The sequence below is a fragment of the Schistocerca gregaria genome, chromosome 9 (genome assembly GCF_023897955.1).
Source record: "Schistocerca gregaria isolate iqSchGreg1 chromosome 9, iqSchGreg1.2, whole genome shotgun sequence".
Classification (NCBI taxonomy): domain Eukaryota; kingdom Metazoa; phylum Arthropoda; class Insecta; order Orthoptera; family Acrididae; genus Schistocerca; species Schistocerca gregaria.
Window position 1 is genome coordinate 105,234,543 of NC_064928.1, and position 26,908 is coordinate 105,261,450.

General features: G+C 41.7%; 1 non-coding gene across 1 annotated transcript; it reads left to right on the forward strand.

The window, feature by feature from the left end:
• Nucleotides 1–1,409: 1,409 nt before the first annotated feature.
• On the forward strand, nucleotides 1,410–1,480 carry Trnag-ccc (transfer RNA glycine (anticodon CCC)). The gene has a single exon. It is a non-coding gene; the product is annotated as a tRNA-Gly (tRNA).
• Nucleotides 1,481–26,908: the final 25,428 nt, after the last annotated feature.

Here is a 26,908-nt window from a genome sequence, read left to right on the forward strand (position 1 = left end):
ATCCACAGGCAGCGTCGATGGGAGCGCACCTCCCCACATCCCCTCCCCCTCCCCCCCCCCCCTACTTCGCAAGGAAAGGCAAATAATAGTGTAGTGAGGTGGTTTTCCTTTCAAGATAAATATTTAAGAGACTGTATGAGGCAGGTTTTTAACAAGGTAGGAACTGTAAATTTTTCACAGCTATTTAAAAGTCGCCATTCATCCTCCAAAATATTAAAAATATTCCATAAGCCCAAATATAGATCCGTCCACCCCATACAAACCATTGTATGTGCGCTCTTGACTACCCTATATTATTTGCGCCTTACAACGGTTTCAAATATTATGTTGTCACTGAGATTAAGAAAGATGGTCGCCAAGAGTCGCTGACTGATGACCCCAAGGGAAGCCCACGTTGTCGAAAATGGAACTGTTTGCCAAATGAGAAGTAGTTTTACTCTGTGTGAGTTGTTTAAGAACGTTTGTTATTTCATTTATGTAGGGTTTGAAAACGTCTTTCTGTCGTTATGCCTTGTTTTCTTAGTTTACAAACAATGTCAGTGCACGTTCATAGCTTTCCCCATTGAAGACAATGGGGAAACCAGAAAGAGTGAAACATATTGCATGCACAGACACCGCCTCCGCTCACACACTGTCTTCCACATACAATATAAAATTTTAAAAATAGTGTATCCAGGTGGAAATCGTCTGTGTAAGTAACTTTCTATGCCCAGTTTAGTATGGTTGTAGATGGGAAACCGTGAAAGAAAACAAAACTGCACCGCAAAATCCACAGCACATGGTAAAAGGTATAAATAAAAATTTTTGTCTGCTCAAATTTGTGAATAATTTATTAAAAACTCAAATGTTTGTACCCAGTACCTATATAGAGATAAGTTAGTGCAATTTTCCTGTTATTTAATAAAAAGAAATTAAGGAGTGTTGTTTATGCTGTAACTTCAGTAAACGGTATCTAGGTAAGGAAAGCAAAAAGTGTTTCCTCAAGACTAATCCCATATAAAAACAAATTTATTTGTAAGCTAACGCGGACACAAGAGCTTAAAATGAATATATTGTAATTGTTGTGATATTTCTTGCCGTTCACATTCGGTCTCACCTTTTCATTTGTCAATATCACTTTTCATATTCCCTGTATGAAACTGAAATCCATGTTTCCTACGAATTATAAAACAGTTACAAGTATAAACACATAAACATATCTGATAACATAAAGTGCATCTAAGAGCAGCCTTCCAGCTTTCTAATTGCTCATAATACTATTTTCCGCTGGGCCTTTCTTGGCTGTTTCAGTGTAGAAGGATGTACGGGATATACATAAGGTCGGTACTACACTAGAAAAACGTATTTTTAAAAAGAAAATTAGGTAATACAACATTGAAATAATTAGTACAAAACATCCGTTTCCCGTAGCACTGCTGGTGTAGTGGTATCATGCAAGATTCCCATTCTTGCGACCCGGGTTCGATTCCCGGGCAGTGCAAGTATTTTTATTCGTAATTCATTATGTCATTTTGTTGCGAATGACTCTTTAATTTTGATTTCAAACAGATTTTAGTACCACGAAAAATATATATATCGTAATACAGTGCACCATCCCTAGCTGTGACGTAAATGTTTCCATTCGATTTTGTGGTTTTCGGTAATGTTTTTGTTTTATTTTTCTCGTCAGGCATTCTTTACCATCCCTTATGAGCTCACTTGAACACTACTGTCTCTCCCGCCGTTTCATTTTCAGGTGTCTTAAAACATATGAAGAAAGGCAGACCTAAATGGCCTTCTTCTTTCGTGCATCTGTGCGAACAATTGGAACCGCCTCACTTTTTGCTATAACAAACGGTGAGCCTCAAAATACGTTGGCAATCGACTGTATTATTCTTTGACCTATTGAAGTACGCCACATTTATGTTCAAGAAGAACAAAGAAGCAAACCACATTCATCCAAGCAAGATAGACATGTGGTGTCACCGCCAGACACCAACCACACTTGCTAGGTGGTAGCCTTTAAATCGGCCGTGGTCCGGGAGCATACGTCGGACCCGCGTGTCGCCACTATCAGTGATTGCAGACCGAGCGCCGCCACACGGCAGGTCTAGAGAGACTTCCTTGCACTCGCCCCAGTTGTACAACCGACTTTGCTAGCGTTGGTTCACTGACAAAATACGCTCTCATTTGCCGAGACGATAGTTTAGCATAGCCTTCAGCTACGTCATTTGCTACGACCTAGCAAGGCACCATATTCAGTTACTATTGATATTGTGAATCATGTACCGTCAAGAGAGACGATCATCATTAATGGATTAAAGTAAACTATTCCACCAGCTACGTCCGTTTTTCTAAATTCTAAATTCCTTGTCCTGTTCCAGACTTCACGCCAGCCTGCGTGAGCTACAACGCGTGCATTTCGGCCTCCTCTAGTAACACGGTGTTGGCTCTTCTGCCAACTACAACAAGAAAATTCTTCCATCTGTCTCAGTCACAACAGAAAAATTTATGTAAGAACGTACATGAGTAACTGCAGGAAGATGAATTATCTGCAGTGAATATTAGCTTCATGATAAAGCATTCAAATTTTCATTACCCTCCAGAACAAGATCGTATGGTTTTAAGTACTGTTAATAAGGAGAAAACATCTGCATCCAGGACGTACCAGTCTTTCCTTTGTAGAGATGTATTTATTTCACATTTCTTTGATGCAGTATAAGTCCTAAACCGAATACTCCTAGCTACGAGAAAGGTGTGTTTTATCTGTTAAAATTCGGTCAGTTGACATATTTCTACCTTCCAGTGTAGATGCAGAAGCGGACTTAAGTACTTAGACACTTTCTGGATCTCTGGAAGAGATTTAGCAAGAGTTCGCTGTCACTGTTGGTTTACACGAGTTGTAGGCCCACATTAAAAGTTGACCCAAGGTATGTAGCACGGAGATATGAAATGGAACGATGACATGGATTCAATGCAACATTATAAGATGCTACTCATTGCTAATATATAGGGAACAGCTGGGCGTGGCAAGTATTTCATGTACACCAGTGTCTTGAAAGGAGGATATAAGATGAACATCACCAAAGGAAAACGAGGATAATTGAATGTGGTCGAATTAAGTCGGGTAATGCTGAGGGAATCAGATTAGACAATGACACACTTAAAGTAGTAAAGGATTTTTGTTACTTGGGGAGCAAAATAAATGATGATGTTCGAAGTAGAGAGGATATAAAATGTAGACTGGCAATGACACGGAAAGAATTTCTGAATAAGAGAAGTTTGTTCACATCGAGTATAGATTTAAGTGACAGGAAGTCGTTTCTGAAAGTATTTGTATGGAGTGTAGCCATGTATGGAAGTGAAACATTCACGATAGAGAGTTTCGACAAGAAGAGAATAGAAGCTTTCGAAATGTGGTGCTACAGAAGAATGCTGAAGATTTGATGGGTAGATCACATAACTAATGAGGAAGTATTGAATAGGACTGGGGAGAAGAGAAGTTTGTGGCGCAACTTGACCAGAAGAAGGGACCAGTTGGTAGACAATGTTTTGAGGCATCAAGGGATCACTACTAATTTAGGATTGGAGGGCAGCGTGGAGGGTAAAAATCGTAGACGGAGACGAACAGATGAATACACTAAGCAGATTCAGAAGGATGTAGGTTTCAGTAGGTACTGGGAGATGAAGAAGCTTGCACAGGTTAGAGTAGCATGGAGAGCTGCATCAAACCAGTCTCAGGACTGAAGATCACAACAACAACAACAATCTACAAACAATCTGCTCACATTTTGTCCGAAATCTTTTACATGGGTAATAAATAACAAACAGCCTTCATTTCACTTTATGACTTTCCGCCATTTACAATCATCTGTGACCTTTCTGGCAGGAAATCACTCATCTAGCCGCATAACTGAGTCCTTACCCCATAATAATGCAACGTGATTAGATCCTGCCTGTGACGCACTGTTTCAAAAGTCCTCTGAAATCCGATCATACGCAGTAGTATTCACTTTGATCATTCTGTACAGTTTTCCTGAATCAGGTACGTTTTGCTTTAATTTAGTTTTTCAGTCTTACGTTATCCCAGAACAACGTATTTAGTAAAAATATGAACTCAGCCATAAAACCTTAGTTGTTCTGGGGACGGTCAGAGGGAAAACACATCAGTATTCAAACAAAGACATATTTTTGTTCAACTTTTTGTGGCGTGAGCCCTTTCGGGGGGGGGGGGGGGGGGGGGCAGACTAGCTATCTTGAGAGTAGAGTAAATGAGACCCTGCTCTGTATGGTTAACCTAGAACAGGGGTGTCCAGCCTGCTGCCCAAAGCAACTATCAAAATGTGGCCCAGGAAGTGGACATCTATTACACGACCAGAAGAAAAATATCATAAGATCCCGTTTATGTGAAGTTATGAGAAATTTAATAATTTCAATTTGAAGCTCGCGCCATACAATGCTGTTCTCTCAAGAGCCTATCCCGTTTTTAACATTGCCATCCATGCTGTACCTGAACCCCTTCTTGTAACCGGTCAATCCCACAGACGCGCTGGTCTTTTATCTCCTGGCTGCTTCAGTTGCTGTGAAACTAGAGATTTATAGACACATAATGAAATTAATTTACGGATATACAAGGAAATTCCGTGTTACTACAGTAAAATTGTGATAAATAACCTTTTTCACCGTAGTTCTGATCACTGTAAGTCGAAAGAAATTACAAAAACTCATGTGGATTGCAATTATTGCCAGTATTTGCTATCTAACAGTACCGTCTTTCTATTATAACAGGTTTAATTTGATGTAAAATACATCCTACAAATAAGAACCACATTTGAACACGAACGTCTGTATAATGGGCTACCACAACATCTTTTTACTTTAGTATGTAAGTTCTACCACGGCAGATGATCGGTATAAATCAAAATGTGTTAGTACTGCACGTGAAGGGGGAAGACATCATGCTTGTTTCTCATCCCATGCACAATAGCGGAAGTTCTTCACAACGTGGTTTACTATACTGTCTGGCAGCAACAGTTTGGCCCCTGTCTCTGGTCGGTATATGTCGGAAGCCATCGTCTTCGAACTACTGCCAATCGATGTGAACGAACAGTGCGTAGATCTGCATTATTACCAGCTTGTTTGAGTTATGACTGAAGATGAGAGACCACTTGTAAAGGTCAGTAGCTAATCGTAATGTCAATGATGCCGCATAGGCTTGTTATTCACAGCAAGACCCATTAAATAATACAGAATGCGGCCAAATGCTGCTTCAAGAAATTAGGTAGGAATTGCAATCGTTGGTACAGCATTCGGTAGCATATAAGAACGTGACAGCAGAGCGATGAAAAGTATTCCGCAGTTTGACCGAAATAATCCACGCATGTCACTAAGCACTCAAGATAAGGAGAGAAGTGTTCTGCTTGAATCCAATTTCCTCATTCAGCATCTCAACTACTTCGATCGAACCTGATACGATACATTGGTTTCCTGAACTAGAAGTCAAATTCCACATTAATTCTACGATTTGTAATTAGCTGTGCACAAAATTACTAATGGACTCTCATATATAAATGATAAATTAAGTCCATTATGTTCAAAGAGTCAAAAATATTGGTTATTTTATTGTGTTAACTACATAGCTCTCATCGTTTCTTCCTTTTCTTTTCTCAGCGGCTATTGTTGGTTTTAAGAACATTATTTACGGCCAAAATATACTCGTCTTCTTCCGCTAAAACATTGGATACGCCTCGCTTTCTTTAAACTCCCGCCGTACGTACTGTAATAACACTTCACGAGTGGTTAAATTGACGGGCAGCGCCTGCAGAACAGTATTTCGGCAACCCGCGAAGCGCGCGTGTTTTGCTGACAGCCGCAAGCCTCTACATGACCTTGGCAGTGGATGAAAACAAGGATAGTGTGTCGTTAATCGCTGGCGCCTCGCACGTTAACGAAATGGTCCGATAAATTACCGCCGAGAGCGCGCGCTCGTTTCAGATAAGTGGAGAAGAAAACACGCCGACTGCGAAGGGACGCCAAACGACGTTTCCAATGAGCCTATCAGCTGCGTGTAGCAACACGGGGACCATTCAGAGCTGTGGGCGAAAGCGACGGGCTAGTCACGTCGCCTGCCAACGCAACTAACTAGCTGACTTATCACTTTCCTTTGTTATTTTTCCGTCACTGAGAACTCTAGAGCCACGGCACTCGTATTTCTCCTGCTTCTGCAACACTCGGCAGTTGTAACAATCTGTATGGGTTACTCATTTATTACCAGCGTCTGTGAAACGCAAGAAGTGCTTGCTCACTTTCTTTTTAAGCGCCCTCTTCACCAGAGGAAATGATAACGAACACGAGCGAACGAGCACTCGTAAACCATTCGCCATTGTTCACTTGTATCCATGGACAAGTAGAAGGAGCGGAAGAGAAATCAAGGTAACGAATCCAAACTATGGTCGCTGCCAATTGTTTTTGGCGTTAATAATCGGTACACAGGATACAGCACTACATACATTGGTGTGTAAAACTTTTGCATGACCTCTTACTTAAAAGTAACGTAACTCAAAGAATCTTGGGCCGTACATAGAAAGCCGACGCGAAGTATAGTACAGAAGGTAAATGAAAGAAATACACAGTGAGACGAACAGATGTGACAGTTTTATTCCGTCAACACCTATATCATCTACTTGACTACTCTGCACTTCACAGTTAAGTGACTGGCAGAGAGTTCCTCGAACCACTTTCACTGTATTTCTGTACTGTTCCATTCTAGAACAGCGACCAGGAAAAAGTGAACACTTAAATCAAAATATTTTCTTATTCCGGTTTGAAAGCTGAAGACTGAAGTCTACTGAAAAGACCTCCCCACAACAAAAAACGCCTTTCGTTTTAATGACTGACATTCCAACTCTCTTATCACGTCGGAGATGGTCTTTTTCCTACTTGGCGATAGTGGAAAGCGATCTGCCCTTCTTTGGTATTTTCCGATGTCCTCTTTCAGTCCTAACTGGTAAGGATACCATACCGCAATGAAATACTTCAACAGAGAACGGAAATGTGTAGTGTACGCAGTCTTCTTAGTAGATCTATTGAATCTTCTAAGTGTTCTGTCAATAAAATGCAGTCATCTGTTTGCCTTTCTCACAAAATTGTCTATGTGATCGTTCAATTTAAGTTGTTCGTAATTGCAATTCCGAAGCATTTAGTTGAATTAACAGCTTTAAAGCTCATTCACTTATAGTGAACCGAAACTTAACGGATTTCTATTCATACTCATGTGGACGACCTCACACTCTTCGCTATTGAGACACAACTACCAGTTTTCGCACCGTACAACAATTGTGTTTCAATTATTTTTAGCTGTAATTCTTCAGGCTTTCCCGGTGATATAATGACATCTTGTGCTGACGGGTGTTCTGCCGGATATCAGCTCCGTACTAGCACGATATTTCGGTAGCGTAATTCGTTATCTTCATCAGATCCGATCAGTCTCAGAACGGACCTGATGAAGGTAACGAATTACGCTCCCGAAATATCGTTTACGTACGACTCTGATATCCGGCAGAATACACGACGACACAAGATGTTATTTTTTAGCTGTTTTTCATCTTCTGATGACTTTACCACACATTAAATGACAGTATCATCTGCAAAAAACCTGAAAGCGCTGTTCAGATTGTCTCCCAAGTCGTTTATATAAATTGGAAACCCAGGATATTAACTCAGTGATGTTCCGTCCATTGCTACGTACTGCGACCCATCTGACAGGAACTCAAGAATCCAGTCGCAAAACTGAAGCGATATTCCATAGGTATGCAATCTGAATAGCAGTCTCTTGTGCGCAACGGTGGCAGCAACGTCATGGAAATCTAGAAAAATCGAATCAATTTGAGATCTCCTGTCGATAGTACTCATTAATTCATAGTCGTGTCTCGTAAGAACGATATTTTCTGAACCCGTGCTATATATCAATAGTAAGTTCCACGTGTTGTATCACTGCCAAGTAACATAATTGGATAAAATTTCGATCACAGATAAAAACAATTGATACAGTATAGCACGAAACGGAACTGAAATAAACACGCAATAAGTCGAACAGAAATCACACTTTTATTCAAAACTGTTGAGGGTATTAGATAAGGAAATGAGGCACTTGAAGTAGTAAAGGAGTTTTGATATTTGGGGAGCAAAACAACTGCTGATGGTCGAAGTGGAGAGGATATAAAATGTAGTCTGGCAATGATAAGAAAAGCTTTTCTGAAGAACAGAAATTTGTTAACATCGAGTATAGATTTAAGTGTCAGGAAGTCATTTCTGAAAGCATTTGTATGGAGTGTAGCCATGTATGGAAGTGAAACGTGGACGGTAAATAGTTTGGACAAGAAGAGAATAGAAGCTTTCGAAATCTGGTGCTAAGGAGAAGATTAGATGGGTAGATGACATAACTAATGAGGAGATATTGAATAGAGTTGGCGAGAAGAGGAGTTTGTGGCACAACTTGACTAAAAAGGAGGGATCGGTTGGTAGGACATGTTCTGAGGCAACATCACGAATGTAGTATTTGAGGGCAGCGTGGAGGCTAAAAATCATAGAGGGAGACGAAGAGATGAATACACTAAGCAGATTCAGAAGGATGTAGGCTGCATTAGGTACTGAGATATGAAGACACTTATACACAGGATAGAGTAGGATGGAGAGGTGCATCAAACCAGTCTCAGGACTGAAGACAAAAACAACAACAACAACATTCAAAAACGATAATTAAACTGAAGTAACTGTGGTTTATAATGGTCGCCTGGATTTTACAAAAAGCGTGGTTCTTAGTAGCGTGTATGATCACGAGGGATGGCAATCCATGCTCTGCAAAGTGCTTTCATGCAGGCAACAAGATTGCCAAGGATTTGTTATGGAAGGGTGTTCCATACATCCGGCAGACGGATTGTCGTTCGTGCATGTGGGCGTGGCGCAACACGTGTCCCCAAGGAATCCCACACGTGCACTGTGGAATTTAAGTCGCAGGGACGGCCAGGCCAGTCCATTCGCCGAACATCATCTCATTTCCTCCAACCGCAATGGTCGATGCGGTGGGGCACTGACTTCGACAAAAATGAAGTTACGACTGAATGCACCTCTGTAAAGACGCGAACCGGGAAGGAGAGCAGTGTTGCAGTAACGTTGGCCTTTAAAATTGCTACACCACGAAGATGACGTGCCACAAACGCGAAATTTAACCGACAGGAAGAACATGCTGTGATATGCAAATGATTAGTTTTTGAGAGCATTCACACAAGGTTGGCGCCGGTTGCGACACCTACAACGTGCTGACATGAGGAAAGTTTACAATCGATTTCTCATACACAAATAGCAGTAACCTGGCGTGAAACTTTGTTGTGATGCATCACGTAAGGAGGAGAAATGGGTACCATCACGTTTCCGACTTTGATAAAGGTCGGATTGTAGCCTATCGCGATTGCGGTTTATCGTATCGCGACATTCCTGCTCGCGTTGGTCGAGATCCAATGACTGTTGGCAGAATATGGAATCGGTGGGTTCAGGATGGTAATACGGAACGCCGTGCTGGATCCCAACGGCCTCGTATCACTAACAGTCGAGATGACAGGCATCTTATCCGCATGGCTGTAACAGATCGTGCAGCCACGTCTCGATCCCTGAGTCAACAGATGGGGACGTTTGCAAGATAACAACCATCTGCACGAACAATTCGACGACGTTTGCAGCAATACGGACTATCATCTCGGAGACCGTGGCTGCGGTTACCCTTGACGCTGCAACACAGACAGGAGCGCCTGCGATGGAGTACTCAACGACGAACCTGAGTGCACGAATGGCAAAATGTCATTATTTCGAATCAATCCACGTTCTGTTCGCAGCATCATGCTGGTCGCATCCCTGTTTGACGACATCGCAGTGAACGCACATTGGAAGCGTGTATTCGTCATTACCGTACTGGCGTATCACTCGGCATGATTGTATTGAGTGCCATTGGTTACACGTCTCGGTCACCTCTTGTTAACATTGACGGCACTTTGAACAGTGTGAGTTACATTTCAGATGTGTTACGACCCGTCGCTCTATCCTTCATTCGATCCGTGCGAAACCCTACATTTCAGTAGGATAATGCAGGACCGCATGTTGTAAGTCCCGTACGGGCTTTTCTGGATACAGATCTCTCACCAATTGGAAACGTCTCGTCAATGGTGGCCGAGCAACTGGCTCGTCACAATACGCTAGCCACTACTCTTGATGAACTGTGGTATCGTGTTGAAGCTTCATGGGCAGCTGTACCTGTATACGTCATCCAAGCTCTGTTTGACTCAATGCCCAGGCGTATCAAGGCCGTTATTACGGCCAGAGGTGGTTGTTCTGGGTACTGATTTCTCAGTATATGTGCACACAAGTTGCGTGAAAATCTAATCACATGTCAGTTCTTGTATAATATATATGTCCAATGTGAGCCAGTTTGCCGTGGCATACGGAGCTCCATCGCAGTCTTTAACACTGGTAGCATGCCGAGACAGCGTGGACGTGAACCGTATGTGCAGTTGACGGACTTTGAGCGAGGGCGTATAGTGGGCATGCGGGAGGCCGGGTGGACGTACCGCCGAATTGCTCAACACGTGGGGCGTGACGTCTCCACAGTACATCGATTTTGTCGCCAGTGGTCGGCGGAAGGTGCACGTGCCTGGGACCGGACCGCAGCGACGCACGGATGCACGCCAAGACCGTAGGATCCTACACAGTGCCGTAGGGGACCGCACCGCCACTTCCCAGCAAATTAGGGACACTGTTGCTCCTGGGGTATCGGCGAGGACCATTCGCAACCGTCTACATGAAGCTGGGCTACGGTCCCGCACACCGTTAGGCCGTCTTCTGCTCACGCCCCAACATCGTGCAGCCCGCCTCCAGTGGTGTCGCGACAGGCGTGAATGGAGGGACGAATGGAGACGTGTCGTCTTCAGCGATGAGAGTCGCTTCTGCCTTGGTGCCAATGATGGTCGTATGCGTGTTTGGCGCCGTGCAGGGGAGCGCCACAATCAGGACTGCATACGACCGAGGCACACATGGTCAACACCCGACATCATGGTGTGGGGAGCGATCTCCTACACTGGCCGTACACCTCTGGTGATCGTCGAGGGGACACTGAATAGTGCACGGTACATCCAAACCGTCATCGAACACATCGTTCTACCATTCCTAGACCGGCAAGGGAACTTGCTATTCCAACAGGACAATGCACGTCCGCATGTATCCCGTGCCACCCAACGTGCTCTAGAAGGTGTAAGTCAACTACCCTGGCCAGCAAGATCTCCGGATCTGTCCCCCATTGAGCATGTTTGGGACTGGATGAAGCGTCGTCTCACGGTATCTGCACGTCCAGCACGAACGCTGGTCAAACTGAGGCGCCAGGTGGAAATGGCATGGCAAGCCGTTCCACAGGACTACATCCAGCATCTCTACGATCGTCTCCATGGGAGAATAGCAGCCTGCATTGCTGCGAAAGGTGGATATACACTGTACTAGTGCCGACATTGTGCATGCTCTGTTGCCTGTGTCTATGTGCCTGTGGTTCTGTCAGTGTGATCATGTGATGTACCTGACGCCAGGAATGTGTCAATAAAGTTTCCCCTTCCTGGGACAATGAATTCACGGTGTTCTTATTTCAATTTCCAGGAGTGTATTTCGTAAAGCACATCAAATACTGACGAATTGATTCCACAGACCGAACGTGAGGAGAGGGGCTATTGTAATCGGTTAATACAAACCATACAAAAGTGCAGGTAAGTATGTTTTTTAACACAAACCTAAGTTTTTTTAAATGTAACCCCGTTAGTTTTGTTTGCACATCTGAACATTTAAACAAATACGTAATCAGTGCTATTTGTTGCATTGTAAAATGTTACATCCGGAGATATTGTAACCTAAAGCTTACCTAGCTTACCACTTAGCGTGGAAATGGTTGAAACATCCGTACTGTCTTCTGAAGCCCCCAGGTTGTGAAACAGACATTCTAAAAAAATATGCCCCTGGCCCTGTAAGGCAGCTAATATCAGGTGTGGATCGTAACAAAAATCATTAATAATGCAGCTGTCACGTACCTAGAATGCATCAACTAATAAAAGTGAAATTTTGGGGTCTATCCTAGAAAGATAACACAGCTGTTCCCTTTTTTACTACGCATAATTTATCAACTGTTGCTTTCAAGGGTCAAGTGATAAACAAAAATTATGTTCAGTTAGTTTTGACACTCAATAACAAAATATTTAATGCTTGGACATATTGAAATGACGCTTATTAAAATCGTTATCTCTAAACATGAAAATTTTTTATCACAGGAAAGAATGATTATTAAAATCCACTTCAGCTCATTTAAATCTATGTTGTCATAAATGGTCAGTGCACTGAGTTTTTGAAGAATATATTTACTTTTAGAACCAATTTTTAAAAAAAAATCATGTACTCAATGTGAGGGTAGGTTAGTATCCTATTCAGTGGTCAAAGCGTAGGCAAATTGGAGTGCAGAATCTAGACTCAACATTTACTGTGGCCTAATGCATGATGGTACTTTACCAAGTGGCATGTGCAACGGCGTTCTCTCCATGCTGGATCTGAAACGCTAATTCCCTACTCTGGCTTTGACTGATTTAACTCAGTCGCAACTTCCCTGCGTTCAATAGAACATTAATCTTTCCCTAGTCGAAATAATGGCTGTTGCACACTCGCTATGGGTTGGAGCGACTTGCACAATTTCTTTGCCCAAAAAAATTCCCAAAGGAACAATTAACTACCACTTTGTTATCTGTCGCCATGATATGTGAAGTGTATCATCCTCGATTTGCAGAAAGCGAAGTTCTCAATGACCTGGGTCGCAGCCTATCCCTGTTAATGACGTGCAGCCACTTACGCTCGGACCCTGCCTTATTTACGTTAAAAGGAATAATGTATTGTTCTGGCCTTATCCTTTTCTGTGCTGAAGCTCACCGTACTCTTCGCCGTTCTCTTGCTAAATGGGATTTTTACGACATCATTAACCACCTGCTCTGTTCATCTCCAAAATGCGTTTCACTTTAGCTTGTTTGTTCTTCGCAGTTCGTATATTGGTAGACATTGTTTTGTTAGTTTTCAGTATAACTGCAGTTGCCTTTTGTTGATACAATATAATTATTATTTTCTAACAAGGGAACCTCCCCACCGCACCCCCTCAGATTTAGTTATACGTTGGCACAGTGGATAGCCCTTGAAAAACTGAAAATAGATCAATCGATAAAACAGGAAGAAGTTGTGTGGAACTATGAAAAAAATAAGCAAAATATACAAACTGAGTAGTACATGCGCAAGATAGCCAACATCAAGGATGATGTGAGAACAGGAGCGCCGTGGTCCCGTGGTTAGCGTGAGCAGCTGTGGAACGAATTGTTCTTGGTTCAAGTCTTCCCTCGAGTGGAAAGTTTACTTCTTTCATTTTCGTGTTCACTGTAATAAGTTTAGTGTCTGAGTTTTGCGACCGCACCGCAAGACCGTGCGATTAGTAGGCGAAAGGACGTGCCTCTCCAATGGGAACCGAAAACATTTGATCGCAAGGTCATATGTCAACTGATTCCTCCACAGGAAAACACGTCTGATATGTTCTATACGACAATGGTGACGGCATGTGCGTCACATGACAGGAATATGTTGTCGACCCAACTAACTTGTACACTTGGCAAATGGGTCAAAAGATTCTTCTACCTTGCCCGATTTAGGTTTTCTTGTAGATGTGATAATCACTCCCAAAAAAGTGATGAAAACATAAGAGTTTGTGACATAAACTGCAACAAATGAATGCAACAGTTTCACAGTCGCACAGTTTTCCCTGTGCTCTGTCAAAACATATGTTTTTAACGTTTTCAAATTTTTCCGTGTTTAGACCGTGAAATCCTGCATATGTCCAAGCAAATCTGAACATGTCCTGGAATTTTGGAGAGAGAAGTTCATTATGTGTGAGTGCCTAAACTTTGATAATTATCTGAGAATAAAAAATTAAACTTTTCCCTGGGGGGAAGATTTGAATCAAGGACCTAACACTCCGCAGCTGTTCACGTTAACCACGGGACCACGGCAATCCGGAACTTACACTTACCTTGATGTTGCCTATCTTCGCATGGACTACTCAGTTTGTATATTTTGCTTATTTTTTTCATAGTTCCATACAACTTCTTCCTGTTTTCTCGATTGATCTGTGTTGAGTTTTTCAAGGCCTATCCACTGTGCCAACTTATAACTAAATCTGAGGGGGGTCCGATGGGGAGGTTCCCTTGTGAAGATGTCATACTGTATCGTCCTGTCATTATGGATCAAGCTCACGTAAGGTCCGTAAAATCCGGACGCCTTACAAGCTATCCAGTCTAAGATAATGTGCCAAAGATGCTGGCAGTGAAGGCTACAATGGAGTTGCAGATAGTTTCGCGATATCACTGCACCGCATGCAACAGTAATTCATAGTAGGCAATGCAAACATGGGCACTCTTGTACATAATTTTAGCCACTCTCTGAGTAACATACTTATTGTGTTGCAGAAAGTCCGTTTTCTCGCCTAGAAGAATGCCTAGGTACCTGGAAACAGTGTTGCATCTTGATGGTGCCACAGTACTGTCGAAACCTGTTTGTACAATCCGACACTTTATGTGTGTGCAGCTGGAGTCACCATGACACACATGTCAACAACGGACCCCACCACCCCCGCAGCCTCAGTGATCTACTAGATCCGCCCCCTGCACACCAGGGTAGCCAAGGCATGATCTCATTCCTGCAACTCCTGTTTCTCCGAGACGACCCATTCCATGTGGTGGTGCATCTGGAGCAGCCATGAGCTCGAGCAGCCATCTTCTCACTGACAATAAGCGCCAGGATCTTACTCGCTAGGAACGGGTGATTAACCGCAAGTAATCGATTAATCTAATTATTCTGATGACTGGTTACGGATATACCGATATTTCTCTCGGATTAGTTAATTTTTGACAGTCGATTACCCTTGCATCTAATTAATTCGATGTTTTCTTCTTTGGTTTGAAGACTGTTGAGTGACGACTTACCATCTACATCATGATTACGGTAAGAAGTCCGATTGGCTCCTAGTACTCATCGTGTAACATTGAAAAGATGGAAACTGTTTGGATTATGCAACATTCTAGATTGTCGCTTCAAGCAGCTCCATTTTCAAGAACTCTTGGCAGTAACTATAGTCACTGAGACATAAAACGCCATTGTTCAGAAGAAGCAGGCGCAGAAAGCAGCCGCAGTCGGAAAATCACGAGTACAGTTACCGGCACCGGAGAACGTGATGGAGCATTCGCGAGATATCAGTTTCAATGCAGCAGGTGGAGAGTTCTACCAGATATACAGTAAACAGTCCGTTTTTAGTCCCTAAAATTCGATTCTATTTACACCAACCTCTAATTGACCGAAAATAATCTGTGTAATTCTGGATAAAATACGAGTAAATCTATCCTATTCTGCACGGTGTGATCGTAAGTATTTGGGAATAGCGCTTGCTTCTGTACCTTCTAAACGATCGATTTCTGCAGAAGGGGAAACAGAAACAACGCGCAATTCGAGAGGAACAAGATTTTTCAAATTTGAGTTCTTCAATCACTTTCTTGGAAACGTCGGCACTTATCATTATTATTATTATTATTATTATTGTTATTATTATTATTATTATTATTATTATTATTATTATTATTATTCTTTATTTTATGGCCTTCATTAGACCATTCTAGTCAAAAATACAAAGTTGTAAACAATTTGTTACATACACAGGGATACAATTCGGCTCAACAATAACTTAATATGATATTTAGGTAATATAATTATAATTATACTAAATTCTTATATGAAAGGTGTTTTGCTCTTCTGTCTGCCCAATATTTCTTCATTCTTTCATATATTTTCTTTATTTCTTCATCTGAGACCACTTTTCCTGTACTCCTTTTATTGATTTTCATTGGTTTACGGATCTTGCAGTATTCTGGTATTCTCTGTCTTGCTTTTTAGGTCATCTACTGTAATATGGAGTTATTTTATATCTTCCTTAATTTCTTTGATCCATTTAATGTCGCTCTTGCTATTCCACAATTTTTGTATTATTTTTTTACTAATTCTGTTTTCTGGAGTTCTCATCAGATGTCCAAAGAATGAGATGCGTTTTTTCCTGATCGTGCTCATGACTGGTTCTATTTTCTTATCTACTGTTTCATTTGATGCTATTCTCCAGCGTCCATTTATTTTATACTGTTTATTTATACATGTCCTAATTATTCTTCTTTCTATTTTTAGTATTCTGTCAATTTCTGCTGTATTAGTTGTTTTGTAGATAGTTTCAGCTGCATACCTTATTTCTGGTTGTGTAACTGTTTTATAGTGTTTTAATTTTGAATCAATAGATAGGCTTTTTTTGTTGTATGTATTTTTGGTAATGTAATTTGCGTAGTTCAGTTTTTTATTCTGTTCTGCCATGATGAAGTCTCATTTAGGTTGTATGTTATTATTTCGCCTAAATATTTAATTTTATCAACAATTTTGATTTCCTGTTCTCCTATTGTAATTTTGTTTGCGAGTGGTGGATCAGTTAGCATAATCTCCGTTTTTTTCAAATCATAGTCTAAGGCCTACTTTCTCTTCTATTTCTTGTAGTGATTTCACTTGTTGCCTGGCTTCTTGAACGGTGTTGGCTAGGAAAATCATCTGCGAATCCCAAGCAGTTTAAGCTAATATCATCTATTGCACTTCCAATTTTTACCATCTTTGGATTGTCCTTGTACCATTCTCTCATTATGTATTCCAGTGCACAGTTGAACAGTAATGGTGACAGGCAGTCACCTTGTCTTAAGCCTGGTTTTATGAGGAATGGTTCCGATATTTCTCCCCTAAACTTCGGTACTTATAAGCATATCTACTACAATATCTGTCTTAAAAACAGCCATGTTAATTGACTTTACTGATAAAAGTGAAATGTATGTATTATCCCTAAAAATAAATATAAATTGATACATAATGATGTGTACATACCTATGAGGACAGTAAAATGAAATTTGGACACCCGCCGTAACACAATGTCCGCGTCACGGGTGGTCCCAGTGTCGTTGCGTTGCAATACTTTTACGTCTGTGGTGGAAACGGCGTAGTGCCACATGAAAGGTGCATCCTGCTCCTGTGTTGTGGCCTTGGATGTTGACGGAGCGTCCAGCTGCCATCGTATCGTGCACTAGCGCCTACATCTCGGCTACCCTTCAACCAGCTGTGTGGCGAACGTTGCCTGCATTCCTCGTCCGCTCGCTACACGGATCTCGGCGATCACATAGGACCAAGTTTCTCGGCCGTGAAACTACAATCGAACGAGACTACGCTTAAACGGTTTGGTTGAGAACAGTACAACACCTTCCGCAAGCCGGTCTCTTTCACCGCGTGTTTTTCACGTCTCTAGCGACATGCGCGGACGTTGGTTTTAGTCTGACGAAGAAGTACAAGACTGGGTGCGTTTGCGGATCCGTCAGCGAACAATCGCGTTCTACGAAGCAGGAATTGATCGTCTCCTCTCCCAGAGGCCGACGTTGTGGCGGGTGTTCGCTTTTCATTCGACTGTTCCTCATAGGTACAGTATTTTACGGATTATAAAACGCATGTTTTTCTTCAAAAAATTTCCTCAAAATTCAGGTGCGTCCGATACTCGAAATCAAAACAAAATAACCAGTGTTTGATTTAAAATTTCCTCCCGTCTTAAAAATGGTAATATATTTGATGCCGCGGTAAACCTACAATTAAACAAGCGCGTCAGATAAAAGAGTCGTTGTCTAAAATATTTCAAAAAGTGCGGCATAAGCAAGACCGTCTAATGAAACTTCCTGCAGATTAAAACTGTGTGCCGGACCGAGACTCGAACTCGGGACCTTTGCCTTTCGCGGGCAAATGCCCTATCAACTGAGCTACCCAAGCACGACTCACGCTCCGTCCTCACAGCTTTAATTCCGCCAATACCTCGTCTCCTACCTGGTAGAGCATTTTCCAGCGAAAAGCAAAGGTCCCGAGTTCGAGTCTCGGTCCAGCACACAGTTTTAATCTGCTAGGAAGTTTCATATCAGCGCACACTCTGCTGCAGAGTGAAAATTTCATTCTAAGGCCGTCTAATGTATGAGGAGGACAACAGTCGACGAAGAGAAGGAAGAACAAAAAGAATGAGAAGAGGAAGAAAATTCAGATAACGATTTTCAGGGATTTTAAAGGTCAGTTCGGTATTATTAACTAAGAACTTTTTCAGTGCGCCTTTGCTCTCTAGCAATCAAAATGGTAAAAACGTTATTATTTTTAAAAAAAAGCTTAAAAATTAAGGTACGTCTTGTAGTCTGTAGCATCCGTAAAATACGGCACATATTTCTGCTAAAAATAGAAAAAAGGCTGACTACTCTGTATTTTACTATACAGAGCGACTATTGTTTGTTACAAATCAAGGAAAAACGTACGATAGCAGGGTTTGTTTTATGGAGAATATTTTTTTGTTACTTTTAAAAAAGTAATTTTATGGGGATGTCTTACGAACCTAAAAATAAATAAACAACGTGACAATTAATGTAATAGTCGATTTTGGGACACAACTAAACGATACGATTAATCACATCCATCTACTAATCGAAAAGATCAATCAACTGACACTTACTCAAAATCGGCCATCCGTAGCTACCTACCCGTTAATTCATTACGTCACCCCTCTACTGTCACGAGACTGCTTTGTCTGTACAGCCCCTTCTGTCAAGCGGTGTGGCAACCAGCGATCCCAACTCGTAGTTCGGGTTGCCTAACCGACAGGGTTTCAGATCATTTGTGTCCTCGGCTCAGAAGAACGCGCACGTAGGTACGTAGCCGCTGGTCGAGTGACGTGGTCTAAACAGGGCGGTACACGAGGTTAGACTCACGTCATCATCATTTTCACCTATCTAAAGCATATACTCCGCTTAAGAAAAGTCCGGGAGATACTGTAAGATTTCAGTTAAATTACATTAATCTTCAGCTCGCGACATCGGTATGTATGTCTGAACGATGGTTGTTTGTGTTGGTTTACTGCCGACTCTGATACAACACCTTATCACTGAATTGTTCATAGTAACACACTCTCTGCGCTACCTTCCTGTTCATAGCGAATCCTACTTCTGTTATACCATCTTCTGCTGCTGTGGTTATTACTGTATATTCATCTGACCAGAAATCTGCTTCCCATTGTACTTCACTGGTCTCTACTATGTCTAGATTGAGCATTTGCATTTCCGTTAGCAGATTTTCTGGTGGTTTAGGTGGTGGTGAGATTCGAACCCGGAACTGATGACGTTTTGATTTGTAGTCAAAGACGCTAGCTCTAGACGGGAAATAGTATTAGTAGGAGGTTTATCGCTATCTGGTTATGGCTCTGTTTTTCGCGACAATACAGATATGCTATCATGAAAAATTAATTTAATCTATACTTCCCTGTATACCTATTCCTTACCTAATGTGTTCAGGATGAGTGTAGGGAATAGTTATAGTGAAATAAAAAAAAGGAGGATTCAGTGGATAAAGGTTCAATCATAAAATAAACGGGAAAGGGCAAATACCATAACCTTGAGAACTATTAACGCTATCCAAGGCTGGCACCATAACATGGAGTACTATTTACCCTATCCAAGGCTGGCACGACACCTAGCGCTTTAATAGCATACTCTGTTAACTCCGACAAGAACACTGCCAAGGTTGGTACCGTTATCCTCTTTGTTAGTTCCAAGTTTTACATGTACATCTACAAACATACTCCGCAGTCCACCACACGGTGCGTGGCGGAGGGTACCTCGTACCACAACTAGCATCTTCTCTCCTTGTTCCACTCCAAAACAGAACGAGGGAAAAAATAGCTGCCTATATGCCTCTGTACGAGCCCTGATCTCTCTTATGTTATCTTTTTGGTCTTTCCGCGAAATGTAAGTTGGCGGCAGTAAAATTGTACTGCAGTCAGCCTCAAATGCCGGTTCTCTAAATTTCCCCAGTAGTGATTCACGAAAAGAACGCCTCCTTTCCTCTAGAGGCTCCCACCCGAGTTCCTGAAGCATCTCCGTAACACTCGCGTGATGAACAAACCTACCAGCAACAAATCTACCAGCCCGCCTCTGAATTGCATCTATGTCCTCCCTCAATCCGACCTGATAGGGATCCCAAACGCTCGAGCAGTACTCAAGAATAGGTCGCACCAGCATTCTATAAGCCGTCTCCTTTACAGGTGAACCACATCTTCCCAAAATTCTACAAATGAACCGAAGACGACTATCCGCCTTCCCCACAACTGCCATTACATGCTTGTCCCACTTCATATCGCTCCGCAATGTTACGCCCAAATATTTAATGGACCTGACTGTGTCAAACGCTACACTACTAATGGAGTATTCGAACATTACAGGATTCTTTTTCCTATTCAGCTGCATTACATTGATCTATATTTAGAGTTAGCTGCCATTCTTTACATCAATCACAAATTCTGTTCAAGTCACCTTGTATCCTCCTGCAGTCACTCAAAGACGACACCTTCCCGTACACCACAGCATCATCAGCAAACAGCCGCACATTGCTATCCACCGTATGCAAAAGATCATTTATGCAGATAGAAAACAACAGCGGATCTACGACACTTCCCTGGGGCACTCCAGATGATACCCTCACCTCCGATGAACACTCACCATCGAGGACAACGCACTGGGTTCCTCCACCTAAGCTGGCGTAGACAACGAAAAGCTAGGAGAGACAAACTTTACACTTCCAAAATTAACTCGATGTGCAAATACAACCCAAGTGATCAAAAAATGTGGATCTTCTACGTCGTAGAAGACTGGCTGTGCAGTGGAGATGCAGCGTGGCACCCAGAAAATAAGTACACTTACACAAAGGACGTATAATTGCGTCCGAAAGCTCCTACCGTTGGAGAAACTGAGTTATCGCTATAGCTTACGAGACACTGCAGTCTGCTCGCCAACGTTCGCCAGGAGCAGAAGTGTGTCCGGTGCACAACCGTAATTGAGCACTTCTCAATAGCAACAGCGCCGCAGTGAAGTACCAGAGAGAAACAGGTTGCTCGTTCATCAAATAGTGGAGTCAGCACAGTACTAAGTAAGGCAGAGACCAGTCACTGTGTAACACCACAGCTCTAATACTCTACTGTTTTATTTTGCCGTTTGTTTTATTCAATGTTACATCGTTGAGCTTCTGTTAATGTGTTTGATTGAATAGATAACACAAAATTGTATACTCCTTTCTTTGTAAAAACTTTGATGTCATGATTTGATTCTATGCAGTGTAGTGTATCTGTCATTGAAATTCTTTGTCCCAATTGGAGGGAGACAAAAACTTACTGTATACATTTGGAATTTGTTTAAACAATTTGTTTTAGAAATGTCAATATGCGCAAATGTTCTGTTTTATTTAAAATGTTTGTTTGCTGTCATGTAAACTGCTGACCTTCGCTTAGGGTTCTTAGTTAGTTTGTATGTTAAATGTAGTGTGATTCTCCTCGGGGACGGAACTGTGTAGCCCGCGCAAATTGTGACAGGCTAGGTAGAATAGGTGGAAACAAGAGTCAGTAGGGGACGAGCTATCAAACTGTGCACTTCCCATGTAAAAGTTGCGTATTGTGCTGGTTCCGAGAGAGGCTGTTCCTGACGCTTTCCAATGCCTCGGATGGATGGATAAAGAGCTGGAACTATTCTCAAATTGGTATCTGCCATCGCCACCAAGAAGTGACAGAGTCCAGCAATTCTACCTGCAATTCCATCTACCAACATGCAATCGCCACCACATTGCGCAATCACTGTAACGGAACACTACAATAATGTACAGTGAAGGATCAGTTTATTGAATGTGTTAGTGTGCTCAAATGTAAGGTAATTTATAACTGAATTTATGTACCTACACCTGATTCTTTTTCCCTTATCATAACACCTCTCAGGTCCCACTCCGTTTGAACTAAAGCGATTACCAAGTGTCCTTACTGAAAGAACATTAAAGTCCAGTGTTTCACTAATTAATGTCTCTTGAACATAGTAAAATGAAATTTAAAGTTAATGTGGCAAGAAAGTGAACTAAAGTTATTGATGCTTGCAGAAAATAATTTTTGTATTAAAACTGCTTATTAATATGTTGTTGCTAACTTCAAAATAAAAAAAAGTTCTTAAGACTGAGGCTTATAAACTTTTGCTTAGTAAATCATCACATTGCTGCTTGTTGCAAATCGAAAAAGGCGAGCCAGTATCTTACAAATATCATAATTTTGTGTCTCACTGTAGTAAAAGTGGAAAACTACAATAGTGGAAAGTTATATACTCAGGCTTGCTAAGCAGTTGTTTCTTTTGGGTATTGAAAGTGCATATTTATAGTGTAATAGCACCCACATGTTATCCTTTATGCTCATGATAAATAACAATTAGTAGAAAGACCATTGCTTATGAAAAGAATAACTTCTTTATTCAAAAGACAGTGAGAAGTAATTTGTTAGTGAAACACATTTAACTTTCATTCTAAATAGAAAAGTAATTAGCTGAGGGAACATAACCTCTGACCAGTTCATAATTCTGCAGTAACCAATATTTACAATTTTTTGTCAGGTAGGAAAATGTTTGAAAGGTAATGCTGAACCTATATCCAACCTATGATTCTACAGTGAATATTAATAGTAATGTTATACAGACAATTCAGGTTGAATAAGCCCTGAAAGTAATAGTGTGTATTGTTATCTGTTATATTTATGTAAATAGTTTGTTCTGCTCTAGCTGTTAGTTCTAATCTTAACGTTAACATAAGCAGGTGTCAGAGTTCATTGAACTCGCGTGTGGCAAAGTATAGGTTGGGATTGTCCGTTAAAGTTACTCATACTTTTTTTTTGAACAAGAATGTCAAACATTCTCTTGCCTAATTAGGCTAGCGACCGTTTTCTTTATTTTTTAAACAGTGGAGCTACGTAAAATATTATTTGTCACTGTTCGAATATTTACATAATTCTGACTTTAATTTCTGATAAGCCACCTCCGTCAGGTACAACACGGTCAACATATCGAAATTGCTCCCAGAGGGTAACATTGCTCTGTTGCGTTATACCATAATTGCTTTAATAAGATAGTTTTATTTCACGACCTGCCTCCAACTTTAAGGTTATGGTATAGCAGTAGCAGACGGTAGTGTTATAACTGCACACATTGCCAGCACCGTCCTAGAGCAGCCTCGCTCTGCGACTGTCCTGTTCGCTTCATCTCACTAGACTAGACCGGACTGCACCCCCGCTAGCAAGCCTCCGTCGACCGAGAGCCCGTTTTGGATACAGTCACTCACGGCTCTCCATTCAACACGACTTTTTCCCACACTCGTAGGATGTAAGATCGCTCTCCAGCCCAACACAGCTCTGCCAGAGCCTTCCAGCTGTTTCTGGAAAGATTCAAGCAAACGCATCGGAGGTTGTAAAGAGTAATGCAACTGATAGAAGTTGCTGGTTACTGAGAAGTAGCACTTACTGAAATAACCGCTCTTTTAATACCAGCAGTAGCTGCCAACAGTGTCTAGTGCCATCTCTTTACCGAAGCTCGTACTACGCTTTCGCGTCATTTGCCGTAAACGAGAGGGATATACCGTTTGGAAGTTGATCTATAGGTCATGGAAATAACTGTGAGACTACACATCATCTGTTCGTATAACTGCGTATTACTCCTTCGTGCTGTCTCACTAGCCACTACTTTCAGCACAAACTAGTTGATGTCAGAGCGGTGGCTGATGGGAACAACCACAAAGGCATTTCGCATGCACGGTCGTTGCCTTGAGCCACCGAGCTGTTTTCCAACTTAGTTTCGGCGGGTAGGACCAATAGCAAGCACAAGGAATTCGAGATACTGTGAGACATCGGTATTTTTCAGTGGCAGTTATCATATTCGCATTCGCTAACAGTTTGTATTCTCTTGGTAGCTGACGGGTTACCACTACAGGTAGCCTAGAAGTTCTTACAGTGTGGCCGAGCGGTTCTAGGCGCTTCAGTCTGGAATCGCGCGGCCGCTACGGTCGCAGGTTCGAATCCTGCATCGGGCATGGATGTGTGTGATGTCCTTGGGTTAGTTAGGTTTAAGTAAAGTTCTAGGACAGGGCTTCCCAAAGTGTGGTCGGTGGACCCCTTAGGGGCCACATTTCACCAAATCATGTAGAATAATGAATAAAATTATTGAATAAAAATGTGAAAATCAAATTCATCATTTCTTTTTTTTCCTGTGAAAAACATGTGTTCTTTTACTTCAGGTCGTATTCCCAAGCAGCCTTTGCGGTTCCTAAGTGAGAACGAATACACAGTTTAGTGCTGGAGAATGCGGCTTCTCTAATCGACTGTTTCGCAACAATGCGGGGATCGTTTGTGCGCCGGCTCACGGCGGTAGATGCGCTGAAACCTTTTACGCATGATCGGAGCGAGCTTTGTCGGATTTATTATGTAAAAATTTGCAAGTACTCCATTGGTTGCAATATCCTGCGGAAGTGGAATAACCAAGAAGCGTAAGTACAACGAAAGCTATTTAGAATTGTGCTTTATGGAGACAAAGGAGGGTAAAGCTGAGTGTGTAATTTGTGCGTGAGTCCTTCTGAAGAGTTCAATGGTTCCATTTAAATGGTTCAAATGGCTCTGAGCACTATGGGACTTAAGTCCTGAGGTCATCAGTCCCCTAGAACTTAGAACTACTTAAACCTAACTAACCTAAGGGCACCACACACATCCATACCCGAGGCAGGATTCGAACCTGCGACAGTAGCGGTCGCGCGGTTCCAGACTGTAGCGCCCAGAACAGCTCGGCCACTCCGGCCGGCGGTTCCAGTTAAATTGCATCGTCATTTTGAAGGTACTCACCCGGATTTCCAGGTTAGACATCGATTTTTTTCAAAAGGAAGAGTGCTGAACTAGCTGCTTCTCAGCGTTGCATGAAAACTCATGCAAAAACAATTAATAAAAATTCATTAAAATCTTCTTTCTTGGTTAGTTATCGAGTGGTAAAAACAGGCAAAACTCATACCATTGCAGAAAATCTCATAAAGCTGTGTGTTAATGATATTGCTGGATAGAATGCTGGACGAATTGGGTACATGGCACGTGGATTAAGAAGTTTCCAGTTCCAATGGGTTTCGCTATGAAATTTAAAGTTACTGTGCTCTTGATTGACGAGCGGTCCGCCATGGATTTTCGACTGGAAAAGGGGTCAGCCAGCTGAAAAGTTTGGGAAGCCCTGTTCTAGGGGACTGATGACCTAAGATGTTAAGTCCCATAGTGCTCAGAGCCATTTGAGCCAGGCATTGAAAATGGCTGTCGTTCAACAACTGTATACTGGTTTCAACATACGATCAAACAATCAACCGGTTGCACATAAACTGTAGGTACATTGACTAGGTTTCGACACCTACTAGGGGTGTCTTCATCAGAATAAATATTAATAAATCGTAAAATTACGTTGTTAAAAAAGTAACACTTCAAATTATGACTACTGCTTTGTGCGAATGTAATTTTGAGATTTAGCAACATTTATTCTGATGAAGACGCCCATAGTAGGTGTCGAAACCTACTTTTACTTACCTACCAGTTACGTGCAACCGGTTGGTTGTTTGATCCTGTGCTGGAGCCTACAAGTTCGTAACAGTTCTTCTAGTCAAGTTGCGCCACAAACTCCTCCCCAATTCTATTCAATATCTCCTCATTAGTTATGTGATCTACCCAACTAATCTTCAGCATTCTTCTGTAGCACCACATTTCGAAAGCTTCTATTCTCGTCTTGTCTAAACTATTTATCGTCCACATTTCACTTCCATACATGGCTACACTCCATACAAATACTTTCAGAAACGGCTTCCTGACACTCAAATCAACACTCGATGTTAACAAATTTCTCTTCTTCGGAAACGCTTTCCTCGCCATTGCCAGTCTACATTTTATATCTTCTCTACTTCGACCATTATCAGTTATTTTGTTCCCCAAATAGTTAAAATACTTTACTACTTTAAGTGTCTCATTTTGTAGTCTAATTCTCTCAGCATCAAACGATTTAATTCGGCTACATTCCATTATCCTCGTTTTGCTTTTGTTGATGTTCATCTTATACCCTCCTTTCAAGACACTGTCCATTCCGTTCAACTGCTCTTCCAAGTTCTTTGCTGTCTCTGACAGAATTACAATGTCATCGGCAAACCTCAATTTTTTTATGTCTTCTCCATGGATTTTAATACCTACTCAGAACTTTTCTTTTGTTTCCTTTACTTCTTGCTCAATATACAGATTGAATTGCATCGGGGAGAGGCTACAACCCTGTCTTACTCCCTTCCAAACCACTGCTTCCATTTCATGTCCCTCGACTCTTATAACTGCCATCTGGTTTATGTACAGATTGTAAATATCCTTTCACTCCCTGTATTTTAACCCCTGCCACCTTCAGAATTTGAAAGAGAGTATTCCAGTCCATATTGTCAAAAGCTTTTTTGTAAGACTACAAATGCTAGAAATATAGGTTTGCCTTTCCTTAATCTTTCTTCTAAGATAAGTCGTATGGTCAGTATTGCCTCACGTGTTCCAACATTTCTATGGAATCCAAACTGATCTTCCCCGAGGTCAGCTTCTACCAGTTTTTCCATTCGTCGGTAAAGAATTCACGTTAGTACTTCGCAGCTGTGAATTGTTAAACTGATAGTTCGGTAATTTTCACACCTGCTTTCTTTGGGTTGGAATTACTATATTCTTCTTGAAGTATCAGGGAATTTCGCCTGTCTCATACATCTTGCTCGCCAGATAGTAGAGTTTAGTTAGGCCTGGCTCTCTCAAGTCTGTCAGTAGTTCTAATGGAATGTTGTCTACTCCCGGGGCCTTGTTTCG